We start from the raw sequence: 17,379 nt of genomic DNA, 5'->3' as shown, positions 1-17,379 counted from the left end.
GCAAGCTGAGCCCATTAAAGATTGTAACTGCTACAACTCAAGATCTAAGGCCCACATCTAAGACTTGAAGAACTCACTAGAAAATCAAGAGAAGTAGTATATATAGGAGTAGTTTTGAACTATAGAGAAGCTTGGCAATTGGGAGAACTACCCTCTGTATATTTACTTTTCTGCACTTTTAGCTAGGGATGTATTCTTTTCTACCATTTTCCATTTCTATGGCTATGAACAACTAAACCCCTTTCATTGGGTTAGGGAGCTCTATTGTAATTTGATGGATCAATTATAGTTTTCATTCTCTGCTTCTTTCTTCTCTTTTGATTTACTAGACAGCTTTCGATCTTAATTCAATTGGTTAGTTGTCCTAGAAAAGAAACTCTCCATAATTGGATCTCCTCTGAGCCTTGGAAAAGAGATGAGGAGATCATGCTAGAAATGCTTTCTCATGTTAGACCAAATTGGGGTCTGGGCGGATATAGTGACATGTAATCCTCCCAACACTTTGATTTGGAAATACATGTGGTATAATCAGTGACCACACTTCATCTCTTTCCATGAGCAATTAAATCAAGGAATTGGGCAATTGTTCAAGCTTAGAGAGATTAGGTTGCCAAGGAATTGGAACCCAATCACTTAAGAATGCCAAGGAGATCAATAGATGCTTTGATTGAGGAAGAGATAAAAATGAATTTGATCCGGAGAATACAACATCTCCTGAGCCCAATGAATTCCCCATTTCTGATCTTACCTATTCTCTTTACTTTCTGTAATTTATTTTCATGCTCATTTTTCCAAATCCCCATCTAAGATTCTGTACTTTATTTTCTGCTATTTACTTTCCCGCCATTTAATTTTCTGCAATTCTCAAACTATATTCTGTTTAGCTCAACTAGCATACTCTTCCAACTAAAGTTGCTTGACCAATCAATCCCTGTGGGATTCGACCTCACTCTATTGTGAGTTTTTACTTGACGATAATTCGGTATACCTGCCGAAGGGAAATTTTTTGAGAGACAAGTTTTGATGCATCAAGTTTATGGCGCCGTTGCCGGGTGATGAGCGGATAATTTATACGCTTTTTGGCATTGTTTTTAGGTAGTTTTTAGTAAGTTCAAGCTACTTTTAGGGATGTTTTCATTAGTTTTTATGTTAAATTCACATTTCTGGACTTTACTATGAGTTTGTGTGTTTTTCTGTGATTTCAGGTAAAATCTGGCTGAAATTGAGGGACTTGAGCAAAACTCTGAAAAAGGCTGACAAAGAGGACTGCTGATGCTGTTGGATTCTGACCTCCCTGCACTCAAAATGGATTTTCTGGAGCTACATAACTCCAAATGGCACGCTCTCAACGGCGTTGTAAAGTAGACATCCCGAGCTTTCCAGCAATATATAATAGTCCATACTTCATTCGGAAATTGACGACGTAACTTGGCGTTGAACGCCAAGTACATGCTGCTGTCTGGAGTTAAACGCCAGAAAAACGTCATGATCCGGAGTTGAACGCCCAAAACACGTCATAACTCGGAGTTCAACTCCAAGAGAAGCCTCAGCTCGTGGATTGATCAAGCTCAGCCCAAGCATACACCAAGTGGGCCCCAGAAGTGGATTTATACATCAATTACTTACTCATGTAAACCCTAGGAGCTAGTTTATTATAAATAGAACATTTAACTATTGTATTAGACATCTTTTGACAGTTTAATCTCTTGATTGTTTAGCCTTTGATTATTCGGTCTCTTGATCACTCAAGGGGCTGGCCATTCGGCCATGCCTGAACCTTTTACTTATGTATTTTCAACGGTGGAGTTTCTGCACACCATAGATTAAGGGTGTGGAGCTCTGCTGTACCTCAAGTTTTAATACAATTACTATTACTTTTTATTCAATTCTCTCTTATTCTTATTCCAAGATATTCATTCGCACCCAAGAACATGAAGAATGTGATGATTATGTGACGCTCATAATCATTCTCACCTATGAACGCGCGTGATTGACAACCACCTCCGTTCTACATGCAATCGAGCTTGAATGTGTATCTCTTAGATTCCCCAACAGAATCTTCGTGGTATAAGCTAGATAGATGGCGGCATTCATGAGGATCCGGAAAGTCTAACCTTGTCTGTGGTATTCCGAGTAGGATCCTGGGAATCCGGAAAGTCTAACCTTGTCTATGGTATTCCGAGTAGGATTCTGGTAATGAATGACTGTGACGTGCTTCAGACTCGCAAGTGCTGGGCATTAGTGACAGACGCAAAAGAATCAAGGGATTCTATTTGATGAGTGGATATTTTATACGCTTTTTGGGGGTAATTTCATGTAGATTTTAGCATGTTTTAATTAGTTTTTAGTTAAATGTTATTAGTTTTTAGGCAAAAATTATATTTCTAGACTTTACTATGAGTGTGTGTATTTTTCTGTGATTTCAGGTATTTTCTGACTGAAATTGAGGGAGCTGAGCAAAAATCTGACTTAGGATGAAAAAGGACTGCTGATGCTGTTGGATCCTGACCTCCCTGCACTCGAAATGGATTTTCTGGAGCTACAGGAGTCCAATTGGCGCGCTCTCAACGGCTTTGGAAACTAGACATCCAGGGCTTTCCAGCAATATATAATAGTCCATACTTTGCATAAATATAGACGACGTAACTTGGCGTTGAACGCCAAGTACATGCTGCTGTCTGGAGTTAAACGCCAGAAAAACGTCCTGATCCAGAGTTGAACGCCCAAAACACGTCATAACTTGGAGTTTAACTCCAAGAAGAGCCTCTACTCGTGGATAGCTTTAGTCTCAGCCCCAGCACACACCAAGTGGGCCCCAGAAGTGGATTTCTGCACCATTTATCTTAGTTTATTCATATTCTGTAAACCTAGGTTACTAGTTTACTATTTAAACAACTTTTAGAGAATTATTCTGTACCTGATGACATTTTCAGATCTAAATTACATACTTTTTGACGACATGAGTCTCTAAATTCCATTGTTGGGGGTGAGGAGCTCTGCAGCGTCTCGATGAATTAATACAATTCCTTTGTTTTCCATTCAAACACGCTTGTTCTTATCTAAGATGTTCATTCGCGCTTAATTATGGAGAAGGTGATGATCCGTGACACTCATCACCTTCCTCAATCCATGAACATGTGCCTGACAACCACCTCCGTTCTACATCAGATTGAATGAGTATCTCTAAGATTCTTTAATCAGAATCTTCGTGGTATAAGCCGGATTGATGGCGGCATTCATGAGAATCCGGAAAGTCTAAACCTTGTCTGTGGTATTCCGAGTAGGATTCTGGGATTGAATGACTGTGACGAGCTTCAAACTCCTGAAGGCTGGGCGTTCGTGACAGACGCAAAAGAATCAATGGATTCTATTCCAACCTGATTGAGAACCGACAGTGATTAGCCGTGCTGTGACAGAGCATAGGAACGTTTTCACTGAGAGGATGGGAAGTAGCCATTGACAACGGTGACACCCTACATAGAGCTTGCCATGGAAGGGATCTTGCGTGTGGGAAGAGGATTTCAAGGAAAAGTAGAAATTCAAAGGACAAAACATCTCCAAAACTCCAACATGTTTCTCATTACTGCACACCAAGTAACAATTTGATTCTCTTTTATTTTTCTAATAATTTTAAACACTTTGACTTCTTACAATTAAATCCAAATAATCTTATTGGCCTCCTGACTAAGATTAATAAAATAAACATAGCTTGCTTCAAACCAATAATCTCCGTGGGATCGGCCCTTACTCACGTAAGGTATTACTTGGACGACCCAGTGCACTTGCTGGTTAGTTGTGCGAATTGTCAAAGAGTTAGATTGCATTTCGTGCACCAAGTTTTTGGCGCCGTTGCCGGGGATTATTCGAGTTTGAACAACTAAAGGTTTATTTTATTTCTTAGATTAGGAATAATTTATTTTTATTGTTATAGAGTCATTAAATCTTGATAGGATAGTTTCTTTTCAAAAATTTCTTTTCAAAATTTATTATTCTTCTTAATTGATTGCTAATTTTCGTGAGTTTTAGTGTCTTATTCTAAGTTTGGTGTTAATTGCATATTTTACAATTTTCTTCAAATTTTCGAACTTGTGTTCTTTGTTCTTCATTGATCTTCAAGTTGTTCTTGTTTATTTTTCTTGTTTGATCTTGAGTTTTTCTTGTTTTGTGTCTTTTCTTGTTTTTCTTGTGCTTTTTCAGAACATTAACTTTCAAAATTATACTTTTATCCATAAAAATAACACATCTTTAAAATACGTTACATTTTTAACTCAGTTGGTTATAGCGGGGGTTTATGTTCTTAACAATTGGGCACTTTCTTTTTAAAATCCTTTTTCAAAAATAATTTTTCTTGATTTAATCTTGTGCCAAACTTTAAGTTTGGTGTTTTCTTGTTAATCTTTTCATAATTTTCGAAAATTTTATTAAAGTTTTCTAAAAATTTTAAGTTTGGTGTTCTTCCTTTTGTTCTTGGTGTTTTTGTGAATCTTCAAGGTGTTCTTGAGTTTTTCTTGTTTCTTGATCTTAAAATTTTTAAGTTTGGTGTTCCTTGGTGTTTTCCCTCCAAAATTTTCGAAAATAAGGAGCATTAGATCTAAAAATTTTAAGTCTTGTGTCTTCTATGTGTTTTTCTCTTTCATCATAAAATTCAAAATTCAAAAAAAAAATATCTTTTCTAACTAATTTTGAACTATTTTTTTCGAATTTTTTTTTAAAATTCAGATTTCAATTTTAAAATTTTTCAATTCTTATCTTTTTAAGTAAAAAAAAAAAAATTAATATCTTTTTCAAAAATATCCTAACCACCTTCTCTCTCCTCAATTTTTCGAAAATCTTTCAAACTTTTTTTTTATAAATTTTAATTTTTAATTTTCTTTCTTTATTTATTTTATTTTTAATTCGGTTTTATTTTATTCTATTATTTCAAAAATTATCTTTATAATAAAATAGACAATATCAACATACATACCATCTCCCTTGCTCCATCATGGAACTAAGTGGAAATGCACAGTCCAAGAGGACTTTGGGGTCATATGCTAGCCCCACTACTGCTTCATATGGGAGTAGTATCTGTATACCCTCCATTGGAGTTAGTAGCTTTGAGTTGAATCCTCAGCTCATTATCATGGTGCAGCAAAACTGCCAGTATTCCGGTCTTCCACAGGAAGAACCTACAGAGTTTCTGGCACAATTTTTACAAATTGCTGACACAGTACATGATAAGGAAGTGGATCAGGATGTCTACAGATTATTATTTTTTCTATTTGCTGTAAAAGATCAAGCTAAGAGGTGGTTAAATAACCAGCCTAAGAACAGCATAAAAACATGAAAGCAGCTGTCAGAAAAATTCCTGAATCACTATTTCCCTCCAAAACGGATGACACAGCTAAGGCTAAGCATCCAAGGCTTCAAACAAGGAGATAATGAATCTCTTTATGATGCCTGGGAGAGATACAGAGAGATGCTAAGAAAATGTCCCTCTGAAATGTTTTCAGAATGGGTGCAATTAGACATCTTCTACTATGGGCTTACAGAAAAAGCTCAGATTTCTCTAGATCACTCAGCTGGTGGATCTATACATATGAGAAAAATAATTGAAGAAGCTCAAGAGCTTATTGATACAGTTGCCAGAAATCAACATCTGTACCTAAGCAGTGAATCTTCCATGAAAGAAGAAGCTAAAACAGTAACTACTGAACTCAGTCCGGTGGATCAGGCTAATGAATTCAATCAGCAATTAGACTTTCTAACTCAGCAGCTAGCCGAATTCAAGGAAATATTACAGGAAACAAGAATGGCTAACAGGAATATGGAAGTACAATTAAAGCAGATAGAAAAGCAACTGTCAAAACAAATAGCAGAAGAATGTCAAGCAGTTCAATTAAGAAGTGGGAAAACATTAAATACCTCACTTCAAAGCAGCAGGAAACCAAGAAATGAACAAATGGCTAATCAAAATCCCTCTGAGGATAGTCAGGGCCCAGAGAGGAATAAAGCTGGCGCTGAACGCCCAGACCATGCTCATTCCTGGCGTTCAACGCCAGAAACAAGCATGAATCCGGCGTTGAACGCCCAAAGGGAGCATGGTTCTGGCGTTCAAACGCCAGTAACAAAGAAGGAGGTGGCGTCTAATGCCACTCCAGCTTCCACCCCTGGCATTCAAATGCCAGTGGGGGATCAGTCACATACAAGTGCTGATAACAACCCTTCTAAAAAGGCTTCCTAACCCACTTCTGTAGGTAATAAACCTGCAGCAACTAAGGTTGAGGAATACAAAGCCAAAATGCCTTATCCTCAAAAACTCCGCCAAGCGGAACAGGATAAGCAATTTGCCCGCTTTGCAGACTATCTCAGGACTCTTGAAATAAAGATTCCGTTTGCAGAAGCACTTGAGCAAATACCCTCTTATGCTAAGTTCATGAAAGAGATCTTAAGTCATAAGAAGGATTGGAGGGAAACTGAAAAATTTTACCTCACTGAAGAATGCAGTGCAGTCATTCTGAAAAGCCTACCTGAGAAGCTTAAAGATCCTGGGAGCTTTATGATACCTTGCACATTAGAGGGTACTTGTACCAAGCAAGCTTTATGTGATCTTGGGGCAAGTATCAACCTAATACCTGCATCTACTATCAGAAAGCTTGGTTTAACTGAAGAAATCAAACCAACCAGGATATGTCTTCAACTTGCTGATGGCTCCATTAAGTACCCATCAGGCGTGATTGAAGACATGATTGTCAAGGTTGGGCTATTCGCCTTTCCTACTGACTTTGTGGTGCTGGAAATGGAGGAGCACAAGAGTGCAACTCTCATTCTAGGAAGACCTTTCCTAGCAACTGGCCGCACCCTCATTGATGTCCAAAAAGGGGAAGTAACTTTGAGAGTCAATGAGGAGGAGTTCAAGTTGAATGTTGTCAAAGCCATGCAACATCCAGACACCCCAAATGACTACATGAGTGTTGATATTATTGACTCTCTGGTAAGAGAGGTCAATATGGCTGAGAGTCTCGAATCAGAGCTAGAGGACATATTTAAAGATATTCAGCCTGACCTGGAGGAATCAGAGAGAATAGTAGAACCTCTGAAAATCCCTCAGGAAGAGGAGAAACCTCCAAAACCCGAGCTCAAACCATTACCACCATCCCTGAAATATGCATTTCTGGGAGAAGGTGACACCTTTCCTGTAATTATAAGCTCTACCTTAGAGCCACAGGAAGAGGAAGCACTAATTCAAGTGCTAAGGACACACAAGACAGCTCTTGGGTGGTCCATTAGTGATCTTAAGGGCATCAGCCCAGCAAGATGCATGCACAAGATCCTATTGGAGGGTGACGCCAAGCCTGTGGTCCAACCACAAATACGGCTGAACCCAGCCATGAAGGAAGTGGTGCAAAAGGAGGTCACTAAATTACTAGAGGCTGGGATTATTTATCCTATTTCTGACAGCCCCTGGGTAAGCCCTGTCCAAGTCGTCCCTAAAAAGGGAGGCATGACAGTGGTTCACAATGAAAAAAATGAACTGGTTCCTACAAGAACAGTTACAGGGTGGCGTATGTGTATTGATTATAGAAGGCTCAATACAGCCACCAGAAAGGATCATTTTCCTTTACCATTCATAGACCAAATGCTAGAAAGACTAGCAGGTCATGAATACTACTGCTTTCTGGATGGATATTCAGGTTATAATCAAATTGCAGTAGATCCCCAGGATCAGGAGAAAACGGCATTCACCTGCCCATCTGGAGTATTTGCATACAGAAGGATGCCATTTGGCCTGTGCAATGCACCTGCAACCTTTCAGAGGTGCATGCTCTCAATTTTCTCTGATATGGTGGAAAAATTTCTGGAAGTCTTCATGGATGACTTTTCAGTGTTTGGAGACTCATTCAGCTCCTGCCTTAACCATTTAGCACTTGTTCTAAAGAGATGCCAAGAGACTAACCTGGTTTTAAACTGGGAGAAGTGTCACTTTATGGTGACTGAAGGAATTGTCCTTGGGCACAAAATCTCGAACAAGGGGATAGAAGTGGATCAAGCTAAAGTTGAAGTAATTGAAAAATTACCACCACCCGCCAATGTTAAGGCAATCAGAAGCTTTCTGGGGCATGCAGGATTCTATAGGAGGTTTATAAAGGATTTTTCAAAAATCGCCAAACCTCTAAGAAACCTGCTAGCTGCTGACACGCCATTTATCTTTGATAAAGAGTGTCTGCAGGCATTTGAGACTCTGAAAGCTAAATTGGTCTCAGCACCAATCATCTCTGCACCAAACTGGACATTGCCATTTGAACTGATGTGTGATGCCAGTGACCATGCCATTGGTGCAGTGTTGGGACAAAGGCATGACAAGCTTCTGCACATCATTTACTATGCCAGCCGTGTTTTAAATGAAGCACACAACCACAGAAAAAGACCTACTTGCAGTGGTTTACGCCATTGACAAATTCAGATCCTATTTAGTAGGATCAAAAGTGATTGTGTATACTGATCATGCTGCTCTTAAATATCTACTCACAAAGCAGGATTCAAAACCCAGACTTATAAGATGGGTGTTGCTTCTGCAAGAGTTTGATATAGAAATAAGAGACAGAAAAGGGACAGAGAATCAAGTAGCAGATCACTTGTCCCGAATAGAACCAGTAGAAGGGGCGTCCCTCCCTCTCACTGAGATCTCTGAAACCTTTCCGGATGAACAACTCTTTGCCATCCAGGAAGTGCGATGGTTTGCAGATATCGCAAACTACAAGGCAGTAAGATTCATACCCAAAGAGTACAGTAGGCTGCAATTGATGAGCGGATAATTTATACGCTTTTTGGCATTGTTTTTAGGTAGATTTTAATAAGTTCAAGCTACTTTTAGGGATGTTTTCATTAGTTTTTATGTTAAATTCATATTTCTGGACTTTACTATGAGTTTGTGTGTTTTTCTGTGATTTCAGGTAATTTCTGGCTGAAATTGAGGGACTTGAGCAAAACTCTGAAAAAGGCTGACAAAAGGACTGCTGATGCTGTTGGAATCTGACCTCCCTGCACTCGAAATGGATTTTCTGGAGCTACAAAACTCCAATTGGCGCGCTCTCAACGGCGTTGGAAAGTAGACATCCAGGGCTTTCCAGCAATATATAATAGTCCATACTTTATTCGGAAATCGACGACGTAACTTGGCGTTGAACGCCAAGTACATGCTGCTGTCTGGAGTTAAACGCCAGAAAAACGTCATGATCCGGAGTTGAACGCCCAAAACACGTCATAACTCGGAGTTCAACTCCAAGAGAAGCCTCAGCTCGTGGATTGATCAAGCTCAGCCCAAGCATACACCAAGTGGGCCCCGGAAATGGATTTATGCATCAATTACTTACTCACGTAAACCCTAGGAGCTAGTTTATTATAAATAGAACATTTAACTAATGTATTTGACATCTTTTGATCACTTTAGATCTTAGGATCAGATCTTTGAACGCATAGTTCTTAGACCATGGGGGCTGGCCATTCGGCCATGCCTGAACCTTTTACTTATGTATTTTCAACGGTGGAGTTTCTGCACACCATAGATTAAGGGTGTGGAGCTCTGCTGTACCTCAAGTAATAATGCAATTCTATTTTCTTTTATTCAAATCTCTCTTATTCTTATTCCAAGATATTCATTCACACCCAAGAACATGATGAATGTGATGATTAGATAACCCTCATTATCATTCTCACTTATGAACGCGTGTGATTGACAACCACTTCCGTTCTACATGCAACCGAGCTTGAATGTGTATCTCTTAGATTCCCCAACAGAATCTTCGTGGTATAAGCTAGATAGATGGCGGCATTTATGAGGATCCGGAAAGTCTAACCTTGTCTGTGGTATTCCGAGTAGGATTCCGGTAATGAATGACTGTGACGTGCTTCAGACTCGCAAGTGCTGGGCGTGATGACAAACGCAAAAGAATCAAGGGATTCTATTCCAGTAGGCGCGGGAACCAACCAGTGATTAGCCGTGCTGTGACAGAGCGCGTGAGCATAGTTTTCACTGCGAGGATGGGATGTAGCCTTCGGCCAGGTGATGCCTCCAGACGATTAGCCATGCGAGTGACAACCGCAGAGGACCATTTTCCCGAGAGGATTGAAAGTAGCCATCGTCGAACGGTGAACCCCTATACACAGCTTGCCATGGAAAGGAGTAAGAAGGATTGAGTTGAAGCAGTAGGAGAGCAGGCGTTCTTGAGCCATACAGTATCTCCATTCGCTTATCTGAAATTCCCACCAATGAATCTGCATAAGTATTCTATCCCTTTTATTATTTCTATTTTATTATTTCTATTTTCGAAACCATAAACAAATTTAATCTGCCTGACTGAGATTTACAAGGTGACCATAGCTTGCTTCATACCAACAATCTCTGTGGGATCGACCCTTACTCACGTAAGGTTTATTACTTGGACGACCCAGTACACTTGCTGGTTAGTTGAACGGAGTTGTGAATTTAACCAGTGCCATAAGAAGCTTTCATCTCAAAATAGTTAGAACATGGATCACAATTTCGTCCACCAGCAATCAAAGAAATTGATCACAGATGCAAAGTACTATCTTTGGGATGAACCATATCTCTTCAAGAGATGCGCAGACGGAGTAATCCGTAGATGTGTGCCTAAGGAAGAAGCACAGAAGATTCTATGGCACTGCCATAGATCACAGTATGGAGGACATTTTGGAGGTGAGCGAACAGCCACAAGAGTCCTCCAATGTGGCTTCTACTGGCCTACTCACTATAAAGATTCCCGAGCATTTGTACTTAATTGTGACAGTTGCCAAAGATCTGGCAATCTGCCTCACAGTTATGCCATGCCTCAGCAAGGGATCTTGGAGATTGAGTTGTTTGATGTATGGGGTATTGACTTTATGGGACCCTTCCCACCATCATACTCAAACACTTATATTCTGGTGGCAGTGGATTATGTATCCAAATGGGTGGAAGCTATTGCAACACCCACCAATGACACTAAAACAGTGTTAAAATTCCTCCAGAAACACATCTTCAGTAGATTTGGTACCCCTAGAGTATTAATCAGTGATGGGGGCACTCATTTCTGCAATAAACAGCTTTACTCTGCTTTGGTTCGTTATGGAGTTAGCCACAGGGTAGCTACTCCATATCACCCACAGACTAATGGGCAAGCTGAAGTCTCAAATAGAGAACTCAAAAGAATCCTGGAACAGACTGTAATTAACCGTAGAAGGGATTGGGCAAGGAGCTTGGATGATGCTCTGTGGGCATACAGAACAGCATTCAAGACCCCTATAGGGACCTCTCCATACCAGCTTGTATATGGAAAGGCATGTCACTTGCCAGTGGAACTGGAACACAAGGCCTACTGGGCAACCAGATTCCTGAACCTTGATGCCAAGTTAGCTGGAGAAAAACGATTGCTCCAGTTAAATGAGCTAGAGGAATTTAGACTCAATGCTTTTGAGAATGCAAAAATATACAAAGAGAAAGCGAAAAGATGGCATGATAAGAAATTGTCATCCAGAGTCTTTGAGCCGGGGCAGAAGGTTCTGCTATTTAATTCTAGGCTCAAATTATTCCCTGGGAAATTAAAATCCCGGTGGAGAGGTCCATATGTAATTACAAGTGTATCACCATATGGATACGTAGAGCTTCAGGATAATGACTCTAACAAAAAGTTCATTGTTAATGGACAGAGAATTAAACATTATCTTGAAAGTAACTTCGAGCAAGAATGCTCAAAACTGAGACTTGATTAGAGCTCAGTGGTAGTCCAGCTAAAGACAATAAAGAAGCGCTTGCTGGGAGGCAACCCAGCCATTTACAAAGTTTATTTACTAAATTAAATAAATTTCCTTTTTTTACAGGTATATATCCAAGTATCTTCAAAGGGTAAAAATAGCAATTGATTGAATTCACAGAGTTACAGGGAAATTTGGAAGCTCACTGGCGTGAAAAAGCCAGTAAGAAACATTTTTGGCGTTGAACGCCCAAAAGAAGCACCCACTGGGCGTTCAACGCCAGTAAGGGTAGCCATCTGGGCGTTAAATGCCAGAAAGGAGCATCTTCTGGGCGTTGAACGCCAGAAAGAAGCACCTTCTGGGTGTTTAACGCCAGATTGACAGCGTCCTGGGCGTTCAGAAAAATGCCTAGTGACAAAGGACTTCCTGGCGTTCAACGCCAGAAAGAAGCATCAGCTGGGCGTTGAACGCCCAGGAGAAGCAACATTTGGGCGTTAAACGCCCAAAACATGCAGCGTTTGGGCGTTTAACGCCAGGATGGTGGGGAGGAGGTAAAATTCGTTTTTTACAATTTTTCTAAATTTTTATGTTTCAATTCATGATTTCTTGCATAAACATGCTTCAAAATGTCATCCTTCAAAATCAAATTAGTTTTCTAAAAACCCTAATTTCTAAAATCCCTTTTTCAAAAATATCAAATGTATCTTAATTCATAAACACAAATCTTTTTCCAATCCAATTCTTTTTCAAATATTTTTAATTTCTTCTCATATCTTTTTTAACTCATCTTATCTTTTTTCGAAACTGCCTCTCCTTCTACTCCTCTCCTTTCCTTTCTTTCGCTTGAGGACAAGCAAACCTCTAAGTTTGGTGTGATTTGCCATGATCACTGAGCTAAAACTCATTAAGATCATGGCACCTAAGAGAACAGGAAGAGCAAGGATGTGAACTTAAGGGAGCTGAAGCGTCAGAAATTAATTCTTGAAGGCACCCCACAAACTAGAGGAACATCCACTTCCCAAAATACAGGTTGTTAAGTTCTAATTCTAGCTTTAACTCTGTGATAGTATTATTATAGGATTTTACCTTAGAAGTTATATAGGAGTAGTAGTAATTAGCATATCTATTTTGGCTTTATTTCCAATTAAGTTATAACTTATTTTTCTCATCATCATCAAACATGAATAAAATAGTAGATTTATAGAATAAATAGGCAATTTAATTTTTTCGAGTTCTTAATAAGGAAAATTCTAATTATTTATATGTGGTGGCAATACTTTTTGTCTTCTGAATGAATGCTTGAACAGTGCATAATTTTGATATTGAATTTTATGAATGTTAAAATTGTTGGCTCTTGAAAGAATGATGAACAAGAGAAATGTTATTGATGATCTGAAAAATAATGAAATTGATTCTTGAAGCAAGAAAAAGCAGTGAAAAAAAAAATTATTGCGAAAAAAAAAGAGAGAGAAAGAAAAAGCAAGCAGAAAAAGCCAATAGCCCTTAAAACCAAAAGGCAAGGGTAAAAAGGATCCAAGGCTTTGAGCATTAATGGATAGGAGGGCCCAAGGAAATAAATCCGGGTCCAAGCGGCTAAATCAAGCTGTCCCTAACCATGTGCTTGTGTCATGCAGGTCCAAGTGAAAAGCATGAGACTGAGTGGTTAAAGTCGTGATCCAAAGCAAAAAGAGTGTGCTTAAGAGCTCTGGACACCTTTAATTGGGGACTCTAGCAAAGCTGAGTCACAATCTGAAAAGGTTCACCCAATTATGTGTCTGTGGCATTTATGTATCTGGTGGTAATACTGGAAAACAAAGTGCTTAGGGCCACAGCCAAGACTCATGAAGTAACTGTGTTCAAGAATCAACATACTAAACTAGGAGAATCAATAAGACTATCTAAATTCTGAGTTCCTATGGATGCCAATCATTCTGAATTTCAAAGGATAAAGTGAGATGCCAAAACTGTTCAGAAGCAAAAAGCTACTAGTCCCGCTCATCTAATTAGAATCTGAGCTTCACTTGAAACTCTGAGATATTATTGTTCCTTAATTTCTTTTCATCCTATTTTATTTATCTAGTTGCTTGAGGACAAGCAACAGTTTAAGTTTGGTGTTGTGATGAGCGGATATTTTATACGCTTTTTGGGGGTAATTTCATGTAGATTTTAGCATGTTTTAATTAGTTTTTAGTTAAATGTTATTAGTTTTTAGGCAAAAATCATATTTCTGGACTTTACTATGAGTGTGTGTATTTTTTTGTGATTTCAGGTATTTTCTGACTGAAATTGAGGGAGATGAGCAAAAATCTGACTTAGGATGAAAAAGGACTGCTGATGCTGTTGGATCCTGACCTCTCTGCACTCGAAATGGATTTTATGGAGCTACAGGAGTCCAATTGGCGCGTTCTCAACGGCGTTGGAAAGTAGACATCTAGGGCTTTCCAGAAATATATAATAGTCCATACTTTGCGTAAAGATAGATGACGTAACTTGGCGTTGAACGCCAAGTACATGCTGCTGTCTGGAGTTAAACGCCAGAAAAACGTCATGATCCGGAGTTGAACGCCCAAAACATGTCATAACTTGGAGTTTAACTCCAAGAAGAGCCTCTACTCGTGGATAGCTTTAGTCTCAGCCCCAGCACACACCAAGTGGGCCCCAGAAGTGGATTTCTGCACCAATTATCTTAGTTTATTCATATTCTGTAAACCTAGGTTACTAGTTTACTATTTAAACAACTTTTAGAGAATTATTCTGTACCTGATGACATTTTCAGATCTAAATTACATACTTTTTGACGGCATGAGTCTCTAAACTCCATTGTTGGGGGTGAGGAGCTCTGCAGCGTCTCGATGAAATAATACAATTCCTCTGTTTTCCATTCAAACACGCTTGTTCTTATCTAAGATGTTCATTCGCGCTTAATTATGGAGAAGGTGATGATCCGTGACACTCATCACCTTCCTCAATCCATGAACGTGTGCCTGACAACCACCTCCGTTCTACATCAGATTGAATGAGTATCTCTAAGATTCTTTAATCAGAATCTTCGTGGTATAAGCCGGATTGATGGCGGCATTCATGAGAATCCGGAAAGTCTAAACCTTGTCTGTGGTATTCCGAGTAGGATTCTGGGATTGAATGACTGTGACGAGCTTCAAACTCCTGAAGGCTGGGCGTTCGTGACAGACGCAAAAGAATCAATGGATTCTTTTCCAACCTGATTGAGAACCGACAGATGATTAGCCGTGCTGTGACAGAGCATAGGAACGTTTTCACTGAGAGGATGGGAAGTAGCCATTGACAACGGTGACACCCTACATAGAGCTTGCCATGGAAGGGATCTTGCGTGTGGGAAGAGGATTTCAAGGAAAAGTAGAAATTCAAAGGACAAAGCATCTCTAACATGTTTCTCATTACTGCACACCAAGTAACAATTTGATTCTCTTTTATTTTTCTAATAATTTTAAACACTTTGACTTCTTACAATTAAATCCAAATAATCTTATTGGCCTCCTGACTAAGATTAATAAAATAAACATAGCTTGCTTCAAACCAATAATCTCCGTGGGATCGACCCTTACTCACGTAAGGTATTACTTGGACGACCCAGTGCACTTGCTGGTTAGTTGTGCGAATTGTCAAAGAGTTAGATTGCATTTCGTGCACCACTATTCCAGCAGGAGCGGGAACCAACCAGTGATTAGCCGTGCTGTGACAGAGCGCGTGAGCGTAGTTTTCACTGCGAGGATGGGATGTAGCCTTCGGCCAGTGTGATGCCTCCAGACGATTAGCCATGCGAGTGACAGCGCAGAGGACCATTTTCCAGAGAGGATACAAAGTAGCCATCGTCGAACGGTGAACCCCTATACACAGCTTGCCATGGAAAGGAGTAAGAAGGATTGAGTTGAAGCAATAGGAAAGTAGGCGTTCTTGAGCCATACAGTATCTCCATTCGCTTATTTGAAATTCCCACCAATGAATCTGCATAAGTATTCTATCCCTTTTATTATTTCTATTTTATTATTTCTATTTTCGAAACCATAAACAAATTTAATCTGCCTAACTGAGATTTACAAGGTGACCATAGCTTGCTTCATACCAACAATCTCTGTGGGATCGACCCTTACTCACGTAAGGTTTATTACTTGGATGACCCAGTACACTTGCTGGTTAGTTGAACGGAGTTGTGTCCACTCGTGCCAATTTCAAATTCCATAAAAGTACAAGGAGTACAACTTAAAGAATATGGATCACAATTTCGTCCACCACCGGGGATTGATTTTGTATCAACAATGATTAAGTTGGAAGCTCACTAGATTGAGCAATTTTTTTCTTTGTTGTTTACTCTATTCAACCATTTATCTTCATTTTGTTTAGCTTCTTCCTCATCCTCTTTACCCTCTCTGTTTTTCTTTCTTTCTTTGTTATTATCTACAATTCTGCTCTCTAACCCACTAACTGTTTGATAATTTGCATCACTCACACTAACAATCACTCTAACAAGAATAATCTCTTCATTTAATCTCTTGCTGTGTGCTTTGTTAGTTGTATGACAGGGAGAAGAAGGGGAGCTTCAACTTCCTTCGATTCAGAACTTGAAAGGACCCTCTGGAGACTAAGGATGGAAGCAAGAGGGAAAGGAGTTGTTAGTGCTGAGGAAGAGGAAGAGTACTTTAAAACCAACATGGAAGAGAACTTGGAAAACAATCATGAAGGAGAAGCTCACAACCATGCTAGAGAAGGCCCTGCAAATCATGCTGGTCAAGAAAGGAGAGTTCTAGACTCCTACATCAATCCAAATCCAGGAAACTGTGGAAGTAGCATCCTGAAGCCCACCATACATGCCAACAACTTTGAACTAAAACCCCAGCTCATCACCCTTGTTTAGAACAACTGCTCATTTGGAGGAAGTGCTCAAGGAAGACCCCAACCAACATCTAACCACCTTCATGAGAATTTGTGACACTGTGAAGTCTAATGGAGTCCACCTGGATGTCTATAGGCTGCTTTTGTTCCCTTTTTCACTCAGGGACAAGGTATCCAAGTGGCTTGAATCCTTTCCAAAGGAGAGCTTAACAAATTGGGAAGATGTGGTGAATAAATTTTTGGCAAGATTCTACCCTCCTCAAAGAATTAATAGGCTGAGAGCTGATGTGCAGACTTTTAGGCAACAAGATGGTGAGACTCTCTATGAGGCATGGGAGAGATTCAAGGACTTAACAAGAAGATGCCCACGGGATATGTTCAATTAATGGGTTCAGCTTCACATTTTCTATGAAGGTCTTTCCTATGAGTCAAAGAAGGCTGTAGATCATTCATTTGGGGGCTATCTAAACAAGAAGAAAATCATTGAAAAAGCCATAGATGTCATTGAAACAGTAGCTGAGAATGACTACTTCTATGCCTCTGAAAGAATTAACACTCGAGGAGTAATGGAGCTGAACCACATGGATGCACTGCTAGCTCAAAATAAGATGATCACTAAGCAGCTAGCAGATCTCACCAAGAAGGTGGAGGAAAACCAAGTTGCAGCAGTCATCACTTCATCACCAGTTCAAGAAGGAGTGAATATAGAAGAAGAAGGTGTCTGGGAACAAGCCAACTATATTGGAAACTCACCTAGACAAATCCATGACCCATACTCCA

At 39.6% G+C, this 17,379-nt stretch overlaps 1 non-coding gene across 1 annotated transcript; it reads right to left on the bottom strand.

Annotated features, from left to right (window-relative positions):
* Positions 1 to 16,871: 16,871 nt before the first annotated feature.
* LOC130958416 (small nucleolar RNA R71) lies at positions 16,872 to 16,978 on the bottom strand. Its single transcript, XR_009077539.1, has one exon. It is a non-coding gene; the product is annotated as a small nucleolar RNA R71 (small nucleolar RNA).
* Positions 16,979 to 17,379: the final 401 nt, after the last annotated feature.

This window comes from Arachis stenosperma, chromosome 10 (assembly GCF_014773155.1).
Source record: "Arachis stenosperma cultivar V10309 chromosome 10, arast.V10309.gnm1.PFL2, whole genome shotgun sequence".
NCBI lineage: Eukaryota > Viridiplantae > Streptophyta > Magnoliopsida > Fabales > Fabaceae > Arachis > Arachis stenosperma.
This window is presented reverse-complemented; position numbering and strand designations above follow the sequence as displayed.